Genomic DNA, 23,604 nt, shown 5'->3' on the forward strand with positions numbered 1-23,604 from the left:
AAAATTTAAATCATTTTCATTAAACAAAGTTATAGGATGATTTCTTGTTGAAGAGGAAATTGTAGCAATAGTCCCTCAACTTTAACTCAATTGGAGTAATGATCTCTCAATTAAAAATTCATGATCATTGGTCCCTTAACTTCTCAAAACGTACAACTATGGTCATTTTCTTCAACTATGTTAGAACTTTAGTCAAAATGAGTCATGTGCCACACACATGAGGCTGAATCGAGGGGCAAATCAAATGAGAAAAATTGTAATAATGGTCTATCAACTTTAACCCAACTAGAGTAACAGTCCCTCAACTATAACCCAATTAGAGCAACAGTCCCTCAACTATAACCCAAATAGAGCAATGGTCATTCCAATATAACTCATTTTGAAGGAATTCAGACTGAGTTAACGAAAAGGACCATAGCTACACGTTTTGATAAGTTAGGGGACCAATGATAATAAATATTTAGTTGAGGGACCATTGCTACAATTTTTTCTTTAAAAATACACTTAGTCCAAGCCATTTTCATTAAAGCTCACATAGTTATTCATTAAAAATTCAATGGGTTTGTTTATGACTTCTATTTCCGAGGCTATCGAGAGGTCATAAGAAAGTCTAGAATTTCGCCTGAATATATATGCCTTGGCCAAAGTAAGAAAGTCATGATTATGGCTGGTTTGATTTGGGATGCCAAATCTTGAACTGATCATTTTCGAGACGGGAATCTAAAGACCAACCCTGATCTGAAATTTTGGTATTCCCGAATTTCAGAATTCTTGAAATGTTTTCTGTATTTCGGGATTGGATTTTAGGTTTTCGATTTTTGGGCTGAAATTTGAGATTTTGGGCTTGTGGGTTGAAATTTGGACTTAGGCCTAAAATTTTGTGAGCCCAATTTCATATCAATTGAAATTTGAGCTTTTTATCTTATACCAATCTGAAATTTCAAACCAACTAAAATACCAATTCATGAATAGTTGTAAAGAAAAATAAAGTATGAGAGACTACACAGTTGTTGAGAAAAATAAAGGATGGCATGCCAACGAAGGACAATAATATATGAACAGATGTAGAGAATGCATCTCGGACTTAATGTGGAAAAGTTCAGGATTAAGGGAAAAATCACCAGTCAAACTCCATGAATAAGCAACACGCGCTCGACTTCAATGTAAAAGACTATACACCATATTTACCTCTTAAGTTTAAACAACTGAACTCTAACTCCAAAGCAACAGGCAAGCAAGCCTGCAAAGCTTAACCATGTTTCTGTTGTGTTTGGCTCATACATTTGTGAGTAATTATGAGTCATGTGTTAACAATAATAAAGTGACCTGTGTTTGCTTTCGGTGGAAATATCACATGGTGTGGGTTGCATGGAAGTTGCAGACAAGTGCTGCAAAGTAAAAACAAAAGTTTGGTGGACATCATCATGAGTAAAGACATAATGATGATGTTTGTTTTTTGCTTTAACGATGATGTTTGTCTTTTGCTTTAATGATGATGCAAGACATGATGGCTTGGCCTTAATGATGATGCCTTTGCCTTATATTGAGAGTGTTTGCCGAGGGAGAGTGAGGGCATCAGAAAAACAACCAAGGTGGAGAGAGCATTCGGCTCTCCCATGGGAAAGCATGGGCATGGGTGAGAGAAAATCAAGAGAGCTAGAGTGAAAAGTATTCTAGTGAAAGAACTCTTGAGGTAGAGTGAGGCTCCTGGGAAAATTCTATGAGTGGGTGTGCAAGGGATTTGGGATTGGGTTATGTTGATTTAACTCATGTGTACTTGTACTGTTATTCTCATAGTGAAGAGTAATATCTCTTCGGGGATGTAGGCAGGTTTTTGCCGAACCTCGTAAATTTCTCGGTGTCTTTATTTCTTGTATTTTATTCTGATAAACTGAGTGTGATTTGGTGATGTTGTAATTTGAATCTCGTTTCCGCACTGGTAAACGGGCCAAGGCACAACAATTGGTATCAGAGCATCGTTGGAGGCTTGGTTCGTTAGAGGTCCAGATTTGTTGCTCACCATGAAATTTTCAGTTGAGCAGTTTAATGGGAGAGGCTGTTTTACTCTTGGTAAATGAGAGTAATGAAAGCCGTGTTCAGGGATGCTTGGATTAACTGCGAAAGTTGATGTTGAGGAAGAAGATAAAGGCCTTTTTCTTCTTCCCTCACTTTCAGATTCGTACGAGAACCTTGTGAAACTTTATTGCATGGAAAGTTACAGTAAGTTTGGAGCAGGTGCAAGCTTCTTTGGTGTGGAATGATACACAAAGGAGACCATGGATAATGGTGGGCACAAGACTGCTTAAGTTATTAAATGTTGGAATCGTGGAAGAAAATTGGAAAGAGGATCTGAGAGAGACATCAGGTTCATATCCGGTTCCGGAGGCAAGGGTCCACATTGCTACGAGTGCAAGGCCGGGTTGTAGCAAGTTTGTGGAGGAAGACTTTGAGTATGTCTTCTAGGTACTCGAAGCAACACTTCTCCTGGTGATGTTTAGTCTCAAGTGTTGCAGGGGTTTTGCAGCAGGTGGAGCTATTGGATTCACATGTGATGAGATGGTCCTGAGGTAGGAGGAAGTGTGGGAATTTTGTCTGGCTCAATGAGTTGTTGCTAGAAACGGGCGCGCTGACGAGTTTCCAGGTTGCAGACAATGAAGAGGAGGAAAACCTGCTGAAGGAGACGAGGATGTGTCGAGATCCTGTCTGAAGCTAAATTGTGATTTTTAGCTTGCAGCAGCTGCACATGCATTGGCAGTGACTGAATCGGAACAGGACCAATGAGGTGGATTCAGAGTGTGCATGCTGGTACGTAAGGCCAATGAACTTTGGTGATGGGTGCAAGGATTTTTGCATGGTGTATTCGCCAAGGTGGAGATTGTTGTGTTTGGCTCATACATTTGTGAGTAATTATGAGTCATGTGTTAACAATAATGAAGTGACCTGTGTTTGCTTTCGGTGAAAATACCACATGGTGTGGGTTGCATGGAAGTTGCAGACAAGTGCTGCAAAGTAAAAACAAAAGTTTGGTGGACATCATTATGAGTAAAGACATAATGATGATGTTTGTTTTTTGCTTTAATGATGATGTTTGTCTTTTGCTTTAATGATGATGCAAGACATGATTGCTTGGTCTTAATGATGATTCATTTGCCTTATATTGAGAGTGTTTGCCGAGGGAGAGTGAGGGCATCAGAAAAACAACCAAGGTGGAGAGAGCATTCGGCTCTCCCATGGGAAAGCATGGGCATGGGTGAGAGAAAATCAAGAGAGCTAGAGTGAAAAGTATTCTAGTGAAAGAACTCTTGGGGTAGAATGAGGCTCTTGGGAAAATTCTATGAGTGGGTGTGCAAGGGATTTGGGATTGGGTTATGTTGATTTAACTCATGTGTACTTGTACTGTTATTCTCATAGTGAAGAGCAATATCTCTCCAGGGACGTAGGCAAGATTTTTGCCGAACCTCGTAAATTTCTCGGTGTCTTTATTTCTTGTATTTTATTCTGTTAAACTGAGTGTGATTTGGTGATGTTGTAATTTGAATCTTGTTTCCGCACTGATAAATGGGCCAAGGCACAACATTTTCTAGGCTAACAATGCAAAGCTTAACCATGTTTCTAGGCTAACAAAGGTACTCAAAAATGTAGAATAAATTTCTTCCATCGTTGCCAGAACTTTGGGTATCTGACCTGATTCATCTAATAGGATACCCAAGCCTAGGATTAATTCCCCGCATAATTAAGATTAACCATTCAAATTCTTAATTCCGGTGTTCCGGTGAATTGCTACACCCAGTTCAGGGTTGTAATTATACCAATGAAAAAATAAATAAATACATAGTGCCGGTTTGGTTTAGGATTACCGAACCATTGAATAGGCAATACCGAATCCCAAACAAATGGTTCGGGATCAGTTCGGTATGACAACCCGAAAATTTCGAGAATTTCCCTGGCACGGGGGACATTCGTGATATTGGTTACGGAAAAGAGAAGTATTACTCACTTAATGTTCCATTGGATGACGGGATTGATGATGAGAGCTACCATCACTTGTTCAAGCCCATCATTGGGAAGGTTATGGAAATTTTTAAACCTGGGGCTGTGGTTCTCCAGTGTGGTGCTGATTCCTTATCTGGGTACAGGCTGGGCTGCTTCAATCTTTCCATCGAAGTTCACGCCGAGTGTGTTAGATATATTAAATCCTTCAATGTCCCGCTCTTGCTTCTAGGTGGCGGTGGCTATACCATTCGCAATGTTGCTCGTTGTTGGTGCTACGAGGTATATTTGTCATATTCTGTTTTACCTCTTAACGTTTCCAAAATGTTTCACCTGTGATATGATTGTCCACATAGCATGGTTTTTTATCAACAGTTATAATCTCTTGCCAGATAGCATGTTAATGTTTTGTGATTGCATAATATGACTATAGTGCCTGGCAGATGGCTACTCTTTAATACATTGTTGTAAACGTGACATGCGTCACAACATCTGTATTTGGTGCATCTAATTTTTGTTTAGTCATGAGTCTATGGAATTCTTTTGTTTTTGATATATTGTTTGTAATACAGACAGGAGTAGCACTTGGAGCAGAAGTTGAGGACAAAATGCCACATCACGAGTATTATGAGTATTTCGGTCCAGATTATACTCTTCATGTTTGCCCCGAGTAATATGGGAAATAAGAATTCTCACGTGTTACTAGAAGAAATACGGTCAAGGCTTCTTAAAAACCTCTCCAGGCTTCAGCATGCACCCAATGTCCAATTTCAGGAAAGACCTCCTGATACTGAACTTCCAGAGGTATGTTTCTACAACCAATGGAGAGTACTCGGGGCAAACATGAAGAGTATAATGTGGACCGAAATACTCATAATACTCGTGATGTTCCATTCTAACTTTTTTTTAATCTATGTATAAAGAATGTAGCTTGCTAGTTCAAATCAATCTAATTTCAGTTGTTATGCACTCACTATTTAACATTGTCTTATTGGCTTGTATTCCAATGTTTTAATATTAGTCATTGTGAAATTCTTTCAAGAGAACGAAGAACAGGATGACCCAGACGAGAGGTGGGATCCAAATTCTAATATGGAGGTTGATGATGAACCGTACTTCAATTTATTCTTCTAATTTGCTCTCATTATCTAGCACTTTCGTCTTTGCAATATATTGATTTATGGTTTATACAGTTAGCCTTTACCAAGCAAAGTAAGGAAAGAGATCATTGAACCTGATGTTAAAGATCCGGTATGTCACATATCATCTCTCAAACTCAATTTTTTTTTTGGGTGTGGGATCATTTAAACAATAATTTACTGCATTTGGCAACCAATTCATTTGTCTATTCTTAAACACTACTACACTGAAGTTCATGTATAGTAAAATTGTGCTCATTATCTTTGATAATGGACGAGTGGTTATATTGTTTGTTCATGGCAAAGAAACAGAAATATTTTGACGGCTCCAACATACACAAGCTAAATAATCCTCTGGAGTTTACTATTTCATTCATTAGATGACACAATGAACCAATTCAACATGCATGATTCTTGACGGCTCCAACCGTAAACTTACTAAAACCTGGATTTGACTAGAATCAATTTCAAACCATCCAAATCATATATAAAGAGGAATCTTGTGTCTTCATAATGTTTCTTTGTTCCCCTCTGTAATCCTGTTTCTTTTATACCCTCTGTTATCATGTTTCTTGTATAATGTAACGTAAAGCCTATATTGTGTTTAGTTATGTTCCCTTTCTTATGAGAATAACCGGTGTAGGTGATTGACGCTTCCGAAAATGTTGGACGTGAGAAATTAGGATGATAATCTGTTAACTCCCTTCTTTACTGAAAAAAATTTCATTTTCATTAAAAAAAGGAGTACTGTAACAAACATAACCTGTAAGGTGTTGTCGTAAAACCAGTAACTCTACATTACAAGGCAAAATGGAAAAAGAAAACCCCCAATTTTGACGGTTTCTCTTCCAATAACTCTGTATATGTTCCTATGTTCATCAATTTTTTTTTTTGGTCAAACGATAGATTTTATTAGATAAGATGATAAATAGTCATCAATGAGTTCAAATCCACACTATTATCTTATCTAAGAGCTCAACCCCTTTTCACCATAATAAATGTTCACTTGATCAAATCCATCATTTGTTTTAGATTTGCTACTTGTGCAGGCAGAACCAGCCGATCATCAACTGGACGACTTGCTGAGTGTGGCACGTGGCGGTCTTTGGCAGCAATCATGTGGATGTCGGAATCTTATGTGCCCGGGCTAGGTTGAGAGCCCTGAGACAGTATTATCAAAATCTGAAAGTGGGCGTTGGGGAATCATTTTTGGTGTTGATTGTTCTGGTTTGGGTGGTTGATGGTAGGCGGGTTTTTCCCGGCGGTGGTGAAGACGGAGAAGAGGAGACGCATCCCATTAGCTGCTACACCAGTTGAGCCAACTGTTCAGTCCAATCACAACCAAACTAATGGATAAATATGTGACAAAATATTAAGTAGCAATTCATTTTAATATAAAATAATTACTCTAATTTCCTTTTCTTTTCATACTAACCAAATCAAGAGTTATTTTAATAGTATCTTATTAAATACCCAACAGGATCCTCTTCGGATCTTTTTGGTGAAGATCCTAGGGATTCGTAAAACGTGTTCGTTCATTATTCATTATACGATTAGTTTTTGTCATGTACTATTTGTATTTAATTTTAAATAAAAATATTTAAAATAATTTTTAACCACATGATGTACAATAAATGGATATAATTCACTGATATCCGGGATCCTCACAAAGAGGACTTGGTGAGGATTCAGATTCATTAAATATAGTCCATCTATGTGTGCAATGAGTGTGTCTAAAACAAGGTCCATTATACCGTGTCACAACACAAATGATCCAATATTTGAAGAAAAAAAATTCAACTACTTTTTTATGACAATTACTGTATCAGACCGTATTTTTGGCATATTAAAAATTTTCTCCTATATGTGGAATTGAGTGGCAATTTGTCATTGACAAAAAAAATTGGAAATTCCGTTCCTTGCACAGAAAACTTTTGTTATTAAATGTAATTGGAAGGATGTTGAAATTTGGGCAATACATACCATCACAAGTACCACAGGAATAATGCTCAACTTTAATATCTATGTTGTAACATCAAATTCCCAATTAGAATCCAAGTTATGCCCATATTTATAACTTATAGTTTATGCACACGTGAACAACTGTTCTTAACATTTGCAAAAAAGAAAGTGCTACTATTCATACTAAAAATAGTTAAGAGCACATAAATTGACATGTACTTGACAAAAGAATGGAAACTAGACAAGGTTGTGGCTCCAATTAAGAGTGCATTACATTATGTGTTGATGTTTACTTATTACATCAATTATTAGGCTGACCGGTTCTGTGGTTTTTGCCAGTTCTGTAATTTTGATCCGAAACTTAGTACAACTACAGAGATCCCTAATGTTTTATATAATAGATATTTCCATGCACATCATGTAATACAATTAGTTTTGGGGACTAATTATAACGAAAATGAGGTAATCACAAAAGGGATCAATCAAAATGCCTTAATTGTACCCATTAATGAAGTTATTTAAAGGATTTATAATCATATTTTAAAACACTTATCATTGATCGTCTAGTTAAAGAGGATGAGGATGTGAAACCGACGAAACACGAACACAACACTGTCGTGGACATAAGCTGCTTATTGACCATGATAAGAGTAGTTAATCTATATGGGTGTGTATAGATTATCAATTAGGTTTCTTTTTTAGAAGGATTTATAGAACAATGCTTAAATGTACTGCTACGATTTACAATATGACAATATAACATGTCAAACATCCAACAAACAAATAATTTTGATTTCTAAATTGTAGCTTCCTTCTCAATCTCGCATTAATTTGTGCCTTTCTAATATGTGCACGTTTTTGTTTCCCCACCTTGAACAAGTTGACTAATCGAAAACATAAACTTGCTAACCACCTCTGATTTTTATATTGTATTTGTTGTGGTAGTACCTAATGGGGCTGGGCTCATTAGGACCAGCAGCATTGAAATATCACACAAATACAGTACCATTTTTGTCACAAAAAATCAAAAGGAAAAATCATCGTTTTTCTACCTCAAACTATTGGCATTTATCAGCGTCTCCGTCGTCTTCTGATTTTCCTCCGAATCGGAGGAGAAGAAAGGCAACCAAATCCTGGTCCTCCGAATTCGTGGTTTTCTGATTCTTCCCGGCGCTCCTTACGCGTACTGCAGCCTGAGCGCGCGGCTCTCTCGATTGCTGAACATAACAGGCTCAATCAAGCATATTTTTCTGCGAGATGCTTTGCTGCTGGATGTTCATTCTTTGCATGATGTGTTCGTATTTTGATATAAAAACTTACATATGCCATAGATATTTTGTAGATATAAAATTTTATTTGTAATTGGGAGTAATCTTTTGCTGGCCAGTTGACATACAAACATCCATAAATATATACTATTAAATTGAGTCATGTCTAAATGTGCAGTCCAGATTGATAGAATGACTAGCCATTATGCCACATTATCTTTGATGGAGCGGTTTAGGGAGGGACGCCCTCTTCCAGCATTGGAGAAAATGTGCAGTCTAAATGTTATGTTTGATTTATCCAATATTTTTCAACCTGCAAATATTTACTCCAATGCTGGCAATGTAGCCTGGAGACCTGCTTCTGGTATTCATCCATAAACAAATCACTTTTATTTTTTGAAACTTGTAAATCAGGTTTTAATTAATGTCTATGTTTATGATATACTAATTTCAGTTGTTATTTGTACTCAATATTTAACGTTGTTATATGGGCTTGTATTCAATGTTTTAATATTATTCTTTGTGAAATTCTTTCAGGAGAATGAGGAACATGATTGTGGATGCAAATTTCTTCCTCCTTGATATTGGACAAAATTGCACCTACAAAATAAATAACACCTTTGGTTATGGTCACAAGTCTCACTCGCCCACGATGAATGTGGGGGCTTTGGCCGAAGAACCTCCGATGCCAAAGTTAGAATTTAGAGAGAAATAGTGTTTAGAGAATTTTGGGATTTTTGCCAAAGTGTTGGAATTGGTTTTTTGGTGAGAATGAAAGTATATTTATAGGGATAGGGGTGGCTAGGGTTTTTTGGGTTTAATTTAGGTTTAATTAGGAGTTACCAAATAATTAAAAAGGGAAAATGGTGGAAAAGGTAGAGAATGTGATAGGCTCTTTTTGGATGGGAATGGCCTGCCCTTGGTGTGATTTTTGGGGTATAATGGGTGATTAAATTAGCCTTTAATATATTGATTATATTAATTGGTTGAGGATGTTATGGAATGTTTGAAATAAATGGCTAATTGAATAAGGAAAAAAATGAGGTAAAAACATATATGGAATGAAATAGGTTTTGAATTGTTACCCATTTTGGGTACTCCTGACTTGGTTGATGGATGATTCTCCACTGCTCGCGTGTAGGAAACTCGGTATGCCTCGAGGGTATTTTTGTCCTCTTTTGTCCAAAAGTCCACGTGTCGCCTAGTGAATATTTTTGGCTCCACAAATGCCCCCACACCTGTTGGGCTGCTCGCAGAAAAGGGCAGCAGGTGTAGAGATCTTCTTGCTTTAGGAAACTTAAGACTGCTTCCTATTTTGATATTGATTCTCTCTTTAATAGGAAATTAGATCATTCTAGGAAAAGGAAATAAATTTCTCTCAAAGCCTATTTAGGTCCACCTTAAGTGGGTTATTAAATCAACTTTGGAGAGCGATTTATTCTACCCTACAAGAGAGAGATAGCTTAGAGGATATTTGTTCCCCCTCCTCTAGCAATCTTCTACATCTTGCCCGTGCAAAGGACCGTCTTTCGTTGCTTTCTTCGTCTTCTTCGTGCCGTACCAATGTAAGAAAAATTTAATTTTTCTTGCCTTATTCTTGGATAGTGCTATTGCGGGGTAGCCGTTGGGGTGGTGCGGCAAGTCGGCTGGCAGGGGCCAGGAGCTGGCTCGGCATGGGTTAAGGAGATGTCGTGGCAGGGACCACTGCTTGGGTAGCTTGGCTTGGCTTGAGCCAAGGGCAGCTTGTGCAGCTGGGGTCGAGGATTGTGGCGCTGGGGCGCAGTGCTAGGCGAGCCGCATGGCTCATGTCCTTTGGGCTCTTGGACCTGACTCGGGCCAGGCTGGCGATTGAGAGAAATAAGGAGATTGCGGGTCTCATGGGCTGCTGGAATGTTGGGCATGCAGGCCTGCTGCCTGCTGGAATGCTGGGTTGAGCTCCCCTGCTGATTACCATGAATGTCGTTGGCTGCTTAGTCCTCTTTGCTGAAAGAAAGGTGGGCTGCTCCAGAAAGAGGAGGTAAAGAGGATCAAGGCGGATGCATTGGCTCGTCCGATCGCTGTCGTGGAGCTTACTATGAATGAAGATGGAAAGAAGAGATCTTCCCCGCCTACTCATGAGATGCCAATTAAGAAAAAACTGAAGATTTCTTCTGCTGCTCATGAGGGTCCGCTTGCTACCGAGAGGTATGTGATTGACATGACTTCTTCCAATGGGAAGAAAAATAAGGCTGCTAGATCTGAGCATGTGGCGTCTTCCATGTTGAGAATGGCTAGTACAATTGTGGATAAGATTGCTCAGCGTAAAGGTTTTATCATGCCCCCAGTGCCGAAGTCTGTACCAGGACGTTCTTTGGGAGCCAAGTCCGGTTCACCTTTATAGAGACTTGCTATTATGAAGAGTGGTAAGGTGGACTCTGCTGCTAAAGTGGCGCCAAAGCCTGCTCCCTTTGCTGCTGAGATTGATTCGCCTCATATTCAAGATCTTAAGCTTGCAATTTCTGAGCTTCGTTTTGCTGCTTATGGTAAGAAGGGAGTGGATGAGCTTCTCTATTTCTTCGGAAGACTTGCTTGCTTTTACTTTTAAGGCTTCCATTGGTGAAGTAGTTGGAGAAGTTAGTGCCCAGACTAGGGCAGCCGGGGGTGAAGCGCCGGATGATGCTGCTAAGAGCGTTACGGCTGTTGAAGGTGTGGCGACCGAGTAGTCGTAGGATGTCCAAGCTACTGTAGTGTAGTATTTTAGGTAGCCTTTAGGATTTTCTTTGTTTTTCCTTGTAGCTCTTGTTTTGCTTGAACTCCTTTGGCCTTTGCTAGTTGTTTATAAACATGTTTTCCTTCGTTTTTCTTCATCTTCACTTCTTTTGTTCATGCCCTAACCTTTAGACTTGATAGACCAGTGGCAGGCATGCTACTTTTTATAAGCAGACAAGCTCGCGTAGCCTATGCAGCCGTAGGTGTTGGTGTAGAACTTTGCAAAGTTGTTAGCCATAGGGTTGGCAGCCGGATGCCTTACTTACAGAAGCAGACAAGTCCACGTAACCACTAGGCTGTTAACCTTGACTTTCTTCAATTTCGTAGGTTGCGTAGCAAGTATCACAACACTTTAGGACTTGGTGTAGGTTGTTCCGCGCTTTGCAAAGGTGAAGCTTATCGACTACGTAGCATGTCGGCAGTGGATAAAACTTCGTATATGCGCGCTAGCTTGTTTAACCTTTCACAAGAATGTGCGTTTGCATAAGTTTAACGCGGCTTTACTACTCGAAGGGCAAGCCGTAGGCAGTCTTCTAGAATCCGTAGGCTACCTTAGTGCACTCGGTAGCAGCTTTAGGATTCCAGGGCAGCCGTCCATCGAATGTACTGCGTAATATGCCCTCTTCGTCTTTAGGGCCCGGTTCCCCACGGATTAGGCCAAGAGACCCAAAATCCTTCAGTTAGCTAAGCCTTGAAAAAGACCATTGCGACTACTTCTAGGAATCCCGGCGCAAGCCATCGTGCATATAGTTATACTAGGGTAGCCAGGCTCATCCACGTCTGGATATTCGGAGTGTGAAGTTTATCCTCCCGTCTTGGAGAACTGACCCATATGGGTGTCGGGGAATTGGTTTACCCTCTCGCACTGGAGAGCATGGTTGGTCCCTCAGGGGGCGCAATTCCTGCGATGGGTTCCTAAGAAGGGCGCAGTCTTCTTTTGAAGTGCCAGAGTGATCAGTTGTTGTAAGCATGTAGCCGAGCCAAGTTGTGATTACTTCTGAATTCCTCATTGAAAAATGAGTGAAACGAACGAGAACTTAGCTGTAAGGTAGGAACTGCATAACAACTGGATAGTCATCGACTTGTGAGGTGGTACCCGTCGAGCTTCTTGAGTCTTCGGGCTTTGATGTAGTGGGAGGTCACACATGGTACTTCTTCAGATTGTAGGCGCTCCACTACTTTTCGATCTTTTTATCGTTTCATGGTGGCGAGGGTGTAATTACTCTTGCCGCCTATTCTGCTGAGCTTGTACGGACCTTCCCAGATGAGATCCATCTTTTTGGAGCCTTCTTTGAGGGCAATGATGAAGGCTTTTCTTAGGACTAGATCTTTGGGCTGGAACTGCTGGATCTTGGCCCTTTTGTTGTATCTGGAAAGGAACTACTGCTGGTAAGCTGCGATGCGGGTGATAGTCTGCTCGCACTTTTCCTCTGCCAGATTTAAGCTTGTGGCCATCTTCCCTTCTTGTTGGTGATGGATTTCTTGAAGCAGTTGAGGATCATCTTTTTGGATGTTTCGGCCCACCTATTGCCTTGAGAATATCTCGACGTTGACATATGCTACTTTATGCCATATTTTTGGAAGAACTTAGCCAGATCTTTGCCCACGAATTGCGGGCCGTCGTTGGTGACGATGGATTAAGGGATGCCGAATCGGTAAATGATGTTCCTTTATATGAAGCGCTCTATGTCCGTCTGAATCGTGGTTGTCATGGGCTCTGCTTCTACCTATTTGGTGAAGTAGTCGGTTGCCACGATCATCATGCCTTTGCCCCTAGTAGTATGGCTGGTGATTAGCTGGGAATCAGAATGAATTGAAAGCTTTTTCACCGCCAAGTCTTTTGTCATTCGAAGGCCTGCTAGTGGGGCTTCGTACTTTGCTTCATTGTTAGATGCTTTGAAACTTAGAGTGATCGCCTGCTCGAGCATTGAACCATTTAGGGTGACAAGAACCACGGCTGCTCGCGAACCTTTGTAGTTGGATGCGCTGTTGACATGCAAATGCCAGAAATCTCCATTGAGGGAGTAGGTCCGACTAAAGTGTGCTCGACTGCCTTCGGGGCGTCATTAGGCTGCTCTGTTGCGTTGTCAAGGTTAGGCGTGAAGGCTCGGCAGGAAGCCGTGGAGCTAGGGCCATGTTACATGTAGCAGGAGATGCTTAACTTTCGATATTGGGCCACTATAGAGCTGAATAATAGAGTAAGGGTCGGCTAGGGCCGTGTGACGCACGGCAGAAGGTAGTGCTCAACTGCCGGTACATGTTGCTCTTATGTAGAATCTTCTGAGATGATGAGGACAAAACTTGCTTCTGAGTGTTCCTTCCAATGTTCTTCTGCCCTTGGCATGTCTGCTGAGTTGTTACGTTCGTTAGAAAGCTTTGCATCTGTTAAGGTCTACTCCTTTATCGTCGCACGTCTGGATTCGGCAGAATGGTGCATCATGATGATGACTGCGTGCGTTTGAAGGTAAAACTTAAGCTTTTAGGTTACAACAACAATCGCCAAAGTTAGCTTTTGAATTTCTAATAACATCAATGATAGTTTTTAAACTGTGGAATACAACTGATAGCATCGAGGAGAGCTTTTAAACTGTGGAATATAGGTAGTCGGGCCCCCAGCTCTTCTCGCATGATGGTAGAGCTTATTGCTACTTTAGATACCGTCAAACATGCGAATAAGTCCTCCGCTGCTTCTAGGGAGGTGATGTCGGGTACTTCTTCAAGTCCTTGAATGTGCATTGGCGAGCCTCATCCCAAAGTGCATGCTTCTCTGCCAAAGCAAAAGAGTCTGCTAGAGTTAGATCCTCTTTCATGATCAATTTTCCGAATAACGGGTGGTCTGCTGGAAGTCCTTTTTGGAAGGCTGCTCTAGCTATCGAGTCGTTGCATCCAACTATTTTTGCCTTCTCTACTTTGAACCTCCTCACATAGTCGCGAAGCGATTCCTTTGGGTTTTTCTTGACTTCGAACAAATGGTCAGACTTCTTTTTGATCGAGCGATAAGATGAATATTCTTTGGTGAAAACCAAAGAAAGTTCATAGAAATTTCGAATGGATTGTGGCGGCAGGGTGTAGAACCAATCTTGCGCCTCGCCTTGTAGAGTGGTGGCGAATATCTTGCACATAAGATCATCGTTGTTTCGATAAAGGATCATTGTGCTTCGGTAGCGCTTTAAGTGTCTCTCTGGGTCTTCATCCCCTTTGAAAGATGTGAAATGTGGCATGCTGAACTCACGTGGAGGCTCTGCCTGCTCGATCTCCTCCGTGAAGGGTGACCTGCTTATGTTGGTTATGTTCTGTCGTAGTGCCTCATCGGTGACCTCGTTGCGTTGGAAATCATACAATCGCTTGGTCAAGAGTTTCTCTACTTCTTCCTGAATTTGCCTTTGTTGGGGTAGCGGAGCTCTCGGCTGCCCCCATCCATAACTTGCTGGTCTAGGCTGCTCTTCCATGTGTTTGGCTCGTCTATGCCGCGGATGCAGTGCATGTGGTGCGTTCCTAGCAGGCGAACGAGTTCTTCGCAGGCTGATGGTTGAACTTGAGCTGGATTGAGTGACTGCTTCTCTCCGTCAGTCGTGCTGCCTACTCTGATGTGAGTTGGATGATGCTCTTTGTGGGCTTAGCCGCGAATGGACACTTTGCCTGGAAGGTTGTTCATGTTGACTATCGGAGTATGACCCCAACCGTGAATGTATGCTCATCCGTGGGCCTAGTCGAGAGTGCATGCTCCTCTGCGCGCTAAGACGGGAATGTACACTGCCCAAACGTTCGGCTCGTGGCTGGTCGAGTGGCTACTTACCAGGATGCTGCTGAAAAGGTCTGTCTGCCCTTGTTCTACTTCGGGATACCTCGTCCGAGGCACGTTGGATCCCGATGCGTTGCAAAAGTTGATTCACCAAGGTTGTCTGTTGTGCAAAGGCGCTCGTCAACTCTATGACTTGTCGAGACAAATGTTGTTCGCCATTTGGATTGGAAGAGCTTGGAAGGAATGCGCCTCATTGGGCAGTGGAAGGGTGGTAGACTCCGGGCGCGAGATTTGAGTTGGGAAATGTGAAATCCGCGAAAAAATATGGTGAGAATGCCCCCGGCTCAATGGTAGGTCCAGATGGTTGAGATAGTCTTGGGCCGACTTGGGCTGCTTGGAAAGCCACGAGAGCAGGCTGAGCCGTGAGAGTGGGCTGCTCGACTGGAGCTGGCTGGGCCACGAGAGTGGGCTGCTTGACTGGAGCTGGCTGGACCACGGGAGTGGGCTGCTCGTCGGGAGCAGGCTGGGTCACGAGAGCAGGCTGCTTGGCAGGAGCAGGCTGGGCCACGGGAATGGGCTGTTCGATGGAAACAGGCTAGACCACGGGAGTGGGCTTCTCGTCGGGAGCAGGCTGGGTCACGAGAGCAGGCTGCTTGGCAGGAGCAGGCTGGGCCGCGAGAGCAGGTTGCTTGGCGGGAGCAGGCTGGGCCACGGGAGTGGGCTGCTCGACGAAAGCAGGCTGCTCAATGCGCGGTGCATGTGAATGCGAGGCTTGGGATTGGGTCCACGTAAACTTGGATGGCATGGCTTGGGTCGTGGTCTTGGTACCGTGAGCCTTGGATGGCACGGCTCGGGCCGTGGTGAAAGCTCCATGGACCTCGCCACGAATGGCTACCGAAGTAGTCACCGCGGTGGTTCCCATGGTGGCTGTGGTGAAGGCACCATGGACCTTGCCGTGGGTGGCTACCGAGGTAGCCACCGCGGTGGTTCCCATGGTGGAAACTCGTGGTGGTGATGTCGCTCCCCTTATTGTCGCATTTTGCGTCACGGATCTCCGCAATCTCATTTCTTGTATATTAGAATTTTAACTTATGGAATTTTCTAAATTTCTAGCCATTATATTTTGTTTATACGTTTTATCAAAGAAGCTTTGCAAGTAAAAAATTCTAATAATAAGAACGTATGAAAAATATTCAAATGGACTAGAAAATAAAGAAAAAACCTTTTTGTGCGAGAGTCTTCTACGAGTATGGATTTCAACTCTCAATGAAAGCACCAATTTGTGGATGCAAATTTCTTCCTCCTTGATCTTGGACAAAATTGCACCTACAAAATAAATAACACCTTTGGTTATGGCCACAAGTCTCACGCGCCCACGATGAATGGGGGGACTTTGGCCGAATAACCTCCGATGCCAAAGTTAGAATTTAGAGAGAAATAGTGTTTAGAGAATTTTGGGATTTTTGCCAAAGTGTTGGAATTGGTTTTTTGGTGAGAATGAGAGTATATTTATAGGGATAGGGGTGGCTAGGGTTTTTTGGGTTTAATTTAGGTTTAATTAGGAGTTACCAAATAATTAAAAAGGGAAAATGGTGGAAAAGGTAGAGAATATGATAGGCTCTTTTTGGATGGGAATGGCCGGCCCTTGGTGTGATTTTTGGGGTATAATGGGTGATTAAATTAGCCTTTAATATATTGATTATATTAATTGGTTGAGGATGTTATGGAATGTTTGAAATAAATGGCTAATTGAATAAGGAAAAGAGGAGGTAAAAACATATATGGAATGAAATAGGTTTTGAATTGTTACCCATTTTGGGTACTCCTGACTTGGTTGATGGATGATTCTCCACTGCTCGAGTGTAGGAAACTCGGTATGCCTCGATGGTATTTTTGTCCTCTTTTGTCCAAAAGTCCACGTGTCGCCTAGTGAATATTTTTGGCTCCACAAGGATGACCCAGACGTGAGGTGGGATCTAGATTCTAATATGGAGGTTGATGATGAGCGGTACTTCAATTTATTCTCCTAATTTGCTCTCATTATCTAGCACTTTTGTCTTGCAATTTACTGATTTATGGTTTATACAGTAAGCCTTTACCAAGCAGAGTAAAGAAAGAGATTGTTGAACCTGAAGTTGAAGATCCGGTACGTCACAAATCTTCTCTCGAGCTCAACTTTTTTATGGGTGTGGAATCATTTAGACTATAATTCACTGTATTTGGCTGCCAATTCATTTGTATATTCTTAAACACTACAACAACAGCAAAGCCTTTTCCCACTAAGTGGGGTCGGCTATATTCTTAAACACTACTGCATTAAATTTCATGTATAGTAAATCTGTGCTCATTGTCTGATAATGGACAAGTGGTTATTGTTTGTTCATGGCAAAAAAACAGAAACATATTGACGAAAGGCTAAAAGATGAAGTTACAGGAAAAACAAAAACTCCTATGTACACAAGTTAAATAGTCCCTCTGGAGTTTACTGTTTCATTCGTTTAGATGATGCAATGAACCAACTCAATATGCACCCTTCTTGACGGCTCCAACCGTAAACTTACTAAAACCTGGATATGACTAGAGTCTATTCAAACCATCCAAATCATATATAAAGAGGAAGCTTGTCTCTTCATAGTGTTCCATTGCTCCCCTCTATTATCCTGTCTCTTGTTTATTGTTATGTGAAGCCTACATTGGTGATTAGTAATGTTCCCTTTCTTTCTTATGAGAATATAATGTTTCCAGCTATGGTATCTACTGCTGTTTATGATTATATGTTTATATCCTGCACGTAGCATTACTTTCTTATGATGTGCTCATTTCCTTTGCTGTGCCGCATTTTAAAACTTGCATGAACATGGATGATAACCTATTTGTTATGTTTATTTGCCTCAACATTTTCTAATTCTGGTTGTTGTGGCACACTGAAGAATGCTAGAAGCTCAGGCTATGATCCAGCAGTAGATGAGATAACAACAGGGTGAAATTAACACATAAGTCCATTAGAATCAGGTTCCTCTTTCATAAGAAAACCCTCCCACAAATAGTTTTCTCTTTGACATTGATATTTGCAGGCTTTGGATATGGGATCTGGATCAGTGGATGAACCAACTGTGAAAGTTGAACAAGACACTATGAATAAGCCTGCGGACCAGATATAAACGTTATCACGATCAAATTTATTTAGGGTGACTTGATCACAAGCAAAGTCATTCAAACTTAACCGTCCTTCGATTTGTGAAGTTGGTAATTTATTTGAGCAGTAGCATTTCATGTATCTTAGCATTTCTTGTATTTGTAAGAATTCAACGCTTGTTTAAACGATCATGGATAAGTACCCAAATTTGGCCTTTTGTACATGTTTTTTTCTTCACTGTTTTGAACTATTAAAAGTTAAATAGGAAGGCATGGAACTGTCATTATACTGTTGTATCCCAAAACCGAATTCTTTGGTCGGAACCCTAAAACCGTGCTGCTTTCAGGAATCGTAAGTTCAAATTGTTCAATCGGTAGTCCACTGCCCCTGATTTTGGTGCTCCAAAATCCAATTTTCCTCTTTCATTTGGGAAGATGGGATTAGAAATTTAGGATGTCGAATGATGTTCATAGAGGAAGCATTTATTACTAGACTCAAACCCGCGTTATCCTGAATGCTTGGGTGTAGGTGACCAATGTTTTTGAAAAGTTTGGATGTCAGAAATTAGGATTATAATCTGCTTAACACATTTCTTTACTCAAAAGAATTTTCATTTTTCATTAACAAACGATAACTTTGACGGTATTGCAGTAAAACCGGTAACTATTTTACAAGGGAAAATGGTAAAAGGAAAACCCCAATTTGACGGTTTCTCTTCCAATAACTTTGTATATGTTCCTGTGTCCATCAGTTGTATTTAGATTTGTAGTTGTTCAGGGAGAACCAACTCTGAGCCCTTTTCAGCAATCGAGCATCGACTGGAAGACTTGCTGAGTGTTCAGTATCAGTATCAGTATCAGTATCAGTATCAGAACCATCTATACAGAGTGAACTTTCAATTTCACACAGGTCACTTGCATTAGATGTCCTTTCAGCTGAAGCACCACTTGAAGATATCCCATTTGCAGTAGGGGAAAGCACTTCAGGTTGTTGAATGCTACTAGTGTTTCCCTTTTTGAGTTTCTTAGTCTTCCCGTTAACTTTTCTCCTCATCTGTCCAGATGTAATCCACGAAGATAACCCCACAGCTCCAAGTAGCGGCAGCACAATACGATAATCTTGTGTCAATTCAAAAAACAGCAGAACTGCCGTAAGAGGTACCTGGCAGACTCCTGCAAGAGAAGCAGCTATTCCAACCTGTAAATGGAATCTCTCCAATTGTCAACTACATCCAGATTTCGAGATACCTTCAGAATTTAGCAGAGAGATACCAGAAAGAGAAATAATATATTCACCGAGAAAAGAAAGGTATTTGCCCCTGAAGATAATGGCTATAGGTTTCTGGATAATAACATTCAAATGTGACTTGTTCTCAGAAATTATCAAAAATAGAATTGGATCGGAATAGCGTCCCATTCTGTTTTGTAAACATTAATAATTAACTAATGAAACAACTAATTTCTGCTAATAAGAGCCTGAAGTCTAATCAGAATGCAAATAGGATAAAAAAAAAACATTATATCAAGCATACTACTTGAACAACGCTAGATATTTCAGTTTTGAAGGTAAACTATCTTCTAGATATGAAAATGACATAGAACAGTACCAGGCCGTATGCTTGCGGTGATGCTACTTCCAAGACGGAAAAGATGAAGTATAGGATTGGACTGAGAACTGCAGAACTGATGAATTTTCCGTATGCCATTCCTGTTGCTGCACCAATAAAAAGTGATGGAGCATAGTAGCCTCCAACTAATCCAGAGGATTGACACAATGAGGTTGCACCTATCTTGTCCACTACCAACTGAAGAAACTGATCAGCTGAGAGGCCTTTCTCAAGTGGTCGAGATTCCAGCAAAATGTCAACATTCTCGAAACCCCGATAAAGAATAAAGAATTTCAGGATATGCCAATGCCATCAGCCCAATAGCCATTCCACCCACAACAGGGAAAAATTTTGGTAGGCCAACGGTCTTGTGAAGATTGTCAACACATACCCACATGTCTGATGTGCACTTTGATAAGGTTAATGAAACCAAGCCACATAGGACACCCAGCAATAGATACAGAGGAAGCTCGGAAAATGATACGAATACCTCTCATTATTAAAACCACAGCTTTAAACAATAACTTGAACATCAACCTCTAGATATAATATACCAAAGGTATGCCTGAAAAATTCATCCCAGTACAGTGAATAAACTAGCGTTGTAACACAATCATATATGAAATTACCCATTTGGAATATGCAATGTAAATCAACTACCCAAATAATGGGAAAATTCAGAAACCATATTCAGTAAAGGCAAATCACATTACCAGGAGCAAGTTATACCCCGAGATTACGTACTGATGCCATAGTCAATTGCAGAAATTATTTAAATAAAAGAACCATTTTTTGTTCACTTGGCACATGAGTTTTTATACATATAATTTTGAAGAATCAACAGATAATTGATAGTGTACCAGCAGGTGAGCGGAAGTCATAGTATGGCACCTTAAAGGCTGATTCAGAACAAAGACCAGCTTCTGAAACTGCAGAAGCTATCACAGCACTAAGTATGACCATAGAAGTGGTATTCACAAGTGAAATGGATGAGGAATTAGGTGGTGATGGACTCTACGGGAAAGAAACAACCGGAGACAGCAGCATAAAACCCTGTCAAAATAGAACAACAATTACAATGAGGGCATACATGTATTGATAATGACAGCATAGATACACACAAACTGAATACCAACCAGAAGCAATTCCAGCAGCCACATGAGAGAGCCTTCTTTGTGAACTTTTATCAAACACATCACCAACACCCTTGGCTATAGAAGTTCCAATCTCTACGCTAGGAACTCGGGACCTAACGAGTTCCCAGTCCCAAGTGTGACACAAGCAGCAATTGCCTTGACAAAAGGACATGATGCTGCCTTGAGACCATCAAAAACCGAAATAGGCATTCCCATTTTCACTAATAAATTCTCTCCTTTTTCTCCTCATTGCTCATTGCCATTGTTATCTTGTGAACCATCCTCAAGAGCATCTCGAAACAAGTTTATGATGACAACAATCAAACTGTTAAGGGTAATAAAGGATCACCATATCACAGTGCACTCAAGGCACCAGATTAGTGCTTACCATAGTGGTTAAGTAATTAGCAGATAAGACTGTTCTGTAAGATTGGTGACTAGGCAATAGACAGTTACTGCAAGATATTAGACTTCTACACAAACCCCCAGAAGCTGGAACCAGAATCACCTGCTTCCACGTATCTCCCATGTACTCCTTTCTCAGCCACGAAGCTCCCCGTTGCCGCATCCCACCCCAGAACACGTCAAGGATCTCATGAACCTTCCCATTCATGTCAAAATCTCAGAAAAAGCTCAAAACTTTTATGTATAAGCAAGCAAGAAAAAAGCAAAGAAAAAAAAAAGAAAACTAATGAAATTTTTTTGAAAACTTTGAGTTTTAACGATAATGATAAAATAAAGGATAAAGTAAATAGTACTAAGATTGACTTTTTAATGTAAAAATGATTTTTTGTTAAAATAAATAGTACCGGAAGCTTTTCATTAAAGTTTCCAAGAAAAAATGGGTAATGATTGACGGAACCTGAAGTTCCAACCCAAATTGAAAATAAGGGAGTAGCCCGACTTCTTATAAGATAATGCAAGGTTACTTAACTTTCCTATGTGGTACAGATTTTCATAACCTCACGTGCCCCTTACATGTTGTAGGACTCAAGCCAAACAGATGAAAAACACATCCTAATGCATCTCATGAACATTTACAATTTGTGTAAAATTTCAGATAAAAGCTCAAAACTTTGCAAACAAGCAAGCAAGAAAAGGAAAGATGGACAATTGAGTAATGGATAAAAATCAAACATACAGAGTAGTTGAAGAGGACGACGCAGATTCCGGTGAGCAGACCCACCAAGCTCGACGACAGCACTATCACCCAGTTCCCTCAGCTACGGCCTTGTACTCTGTTTTTAACTTCCCCTTCCTGTTCTTCTGCTTTTTCTGTCAATGCAATTATTAGGCCGGTTCTTTGATTTTGATCCGAAACATAGTACTACTTCAAAGATCCCCAAATGTTTTATTTAACAGACCTTTCCACACACATCATGCAATGCAAGAAGTTTCAGGGACTAATTAAATAGCAAAAATGAGGATATCACGAAAGGGATCAATCAAAATGTCTGAATTGTACCAACAAATGAAGTTATTTAAAGGGTTTATAATCATATTTTAGAATACTAATAATTGATGGTCTTCTTAAAGAAGAAAAGGATGTGAAATCGACGAAACGTGAAAACACCATCGTGGACATGAGCTGCTTGTTGGCCATGTTAGGAGTAGTTAATCTATATGGGAGTGTATAGATTATCACCTCGGCCTGGATTAGGCAAGTTGGAGCTCTCACCCCTGGCCATGTACGAGGCATTTTGGATAAGCAACTTTTAGTCTCTCTTGGAATATTGCCTAACTCCAGTAAAGCTCCTTCTATTGTCCCTGTTCTTTGGCACCCCCCTCCTTTTTCTTGGGTAAAAGTGAATACTGATGGCCTTGCTAAAGGTAATCCGGGTCCTGTGGCATGTGGCGGGGTTTTTCGAGATTCTGCGGGACATTTTCTTGGTGGTTTCTCCCTAAGCTTGGGCCATCGTACTTCTTTCTATGCGGAGCTTCATGCTGTCATCCTTGCTGTTGAATTGGCCCACGCGCGAGGCTGGAAAAATTTATGGCTTGAAAGCGACTCTTCTAGTGTAACATCATGTTTTGCTTCTGGATCTTTCTCTCCCCCTTGGTCGCTCCAGACACGCTGGAACAATTGTACTCTCCATTTGCAGAACATGGTTTTTCGTTGCTATCATATTTTTCGAGAAGGGAATGTTGCTGCTGACAAATTAGCCAATTTAGGGCTTCTATCATCTTCACTTGTTTGGCATTCCACTCCCCCAATAGAGATTCTTCCTCCTCTGCACTCAGATTTCTTGGGCATGCCAACCTACAGGTTTGTCTCCTCTTCTTGATGTGTGTTCTCCTTTCTTTTCCTAACCTTTTTGGTTTCCCTTTTGTTTTGCAGTGTGTCTTGCAGGTTATTACACCTTTTAAGGTTTTTAGAGGGGTTTGGGCTTATGTCCGCCTAGTCTTTTCCCTATATTTTCTTTTCCAAGAGGGGTATGGTCTATGTCCCCCCTCTTTTTCCGGTATTTCCTTTCTCAAAAGGGGTAAGGTGCATGTCCCCCCCTTGTATTTCTTTTCTATTGTTCTATAAGGGGTTAGGTTTATGTGCCCCCTGTCTAGGTGTAACTTCTTTTTTCTTATCAATAAAATTCCCTTGTACCGCCGAGGTTCCCAAAAAAAAAAAAAAAAAAAATTAGGTTTCCGCTTTAGACGGATTTACAAAATGATGTCTAAATGTACAACTGCAATTTACAATATGACAAAATAACATATCAAATATCCGACACACAAATGACTTTGATTTCTAAATTATAGCTACCTTCTCAATCTCGCATTAATTTGTGCCTTTCTATATGTGCATGTTTTTGTTTCCTCACTTTGTACAAGTTGACAAATAAAAAACGGGGTGTGCTATCCACACACCTCTTTTTACTTCTC

The 23,604-nt window shown here is 40.7% G+C and overlaps 2 protein-coding genes and 2 pseudogenes across 7 annotated transcripts in view; 1 reads left to right on the top strand and 3 right to left on the bottom strand.

Annotated features, from left to right (window-relative positions):
* The window catches only part of LOC126621359 (disease resistance protein RPV1-like), a 249,955-nt pseudogene that overhangs the window by 218,060 nt on the left and 8,291 nt on the right, over nt 1-23,604 (bottom strand).
* Nucleotides 1-23,604, top strand: part of LOC126621407 (uncharacterized) — a 184,931-nt gene that overhangs the window by 27,958 nt on the left and 133,369 nt on the right. The window lies entirely within an intron of this gene.
* The window catches only part of LOC126621364 (disease resistance protein RPV1-like), a 162,623-nt gene that overhangs the window by 26,924 nt on the left and 112,095 nt on the right, over nt 1-23,604 (bottom strand). The window lies entirely within an intron of this gene.
* Nucleotides 20,174-21,034, bottom strand: LOC126621420 (chloride channel protein CLC-e-like; annotated as a pseudogene).

The sequence above is a fragment of the Malus sylvestris genome, chromosome 5, assembly GCF_916048215.2.
Source record: "Malus sylvestris chromosome 5, drMalSylv7.2, whole genome shotgun sequence".
NCBI classification, from domain to species: Eukaryota; Viridiplantae; Streptophyta; class Magnoliopsida; order Rosales; family Rosaceae; genus Malus; species Malus sylvestris.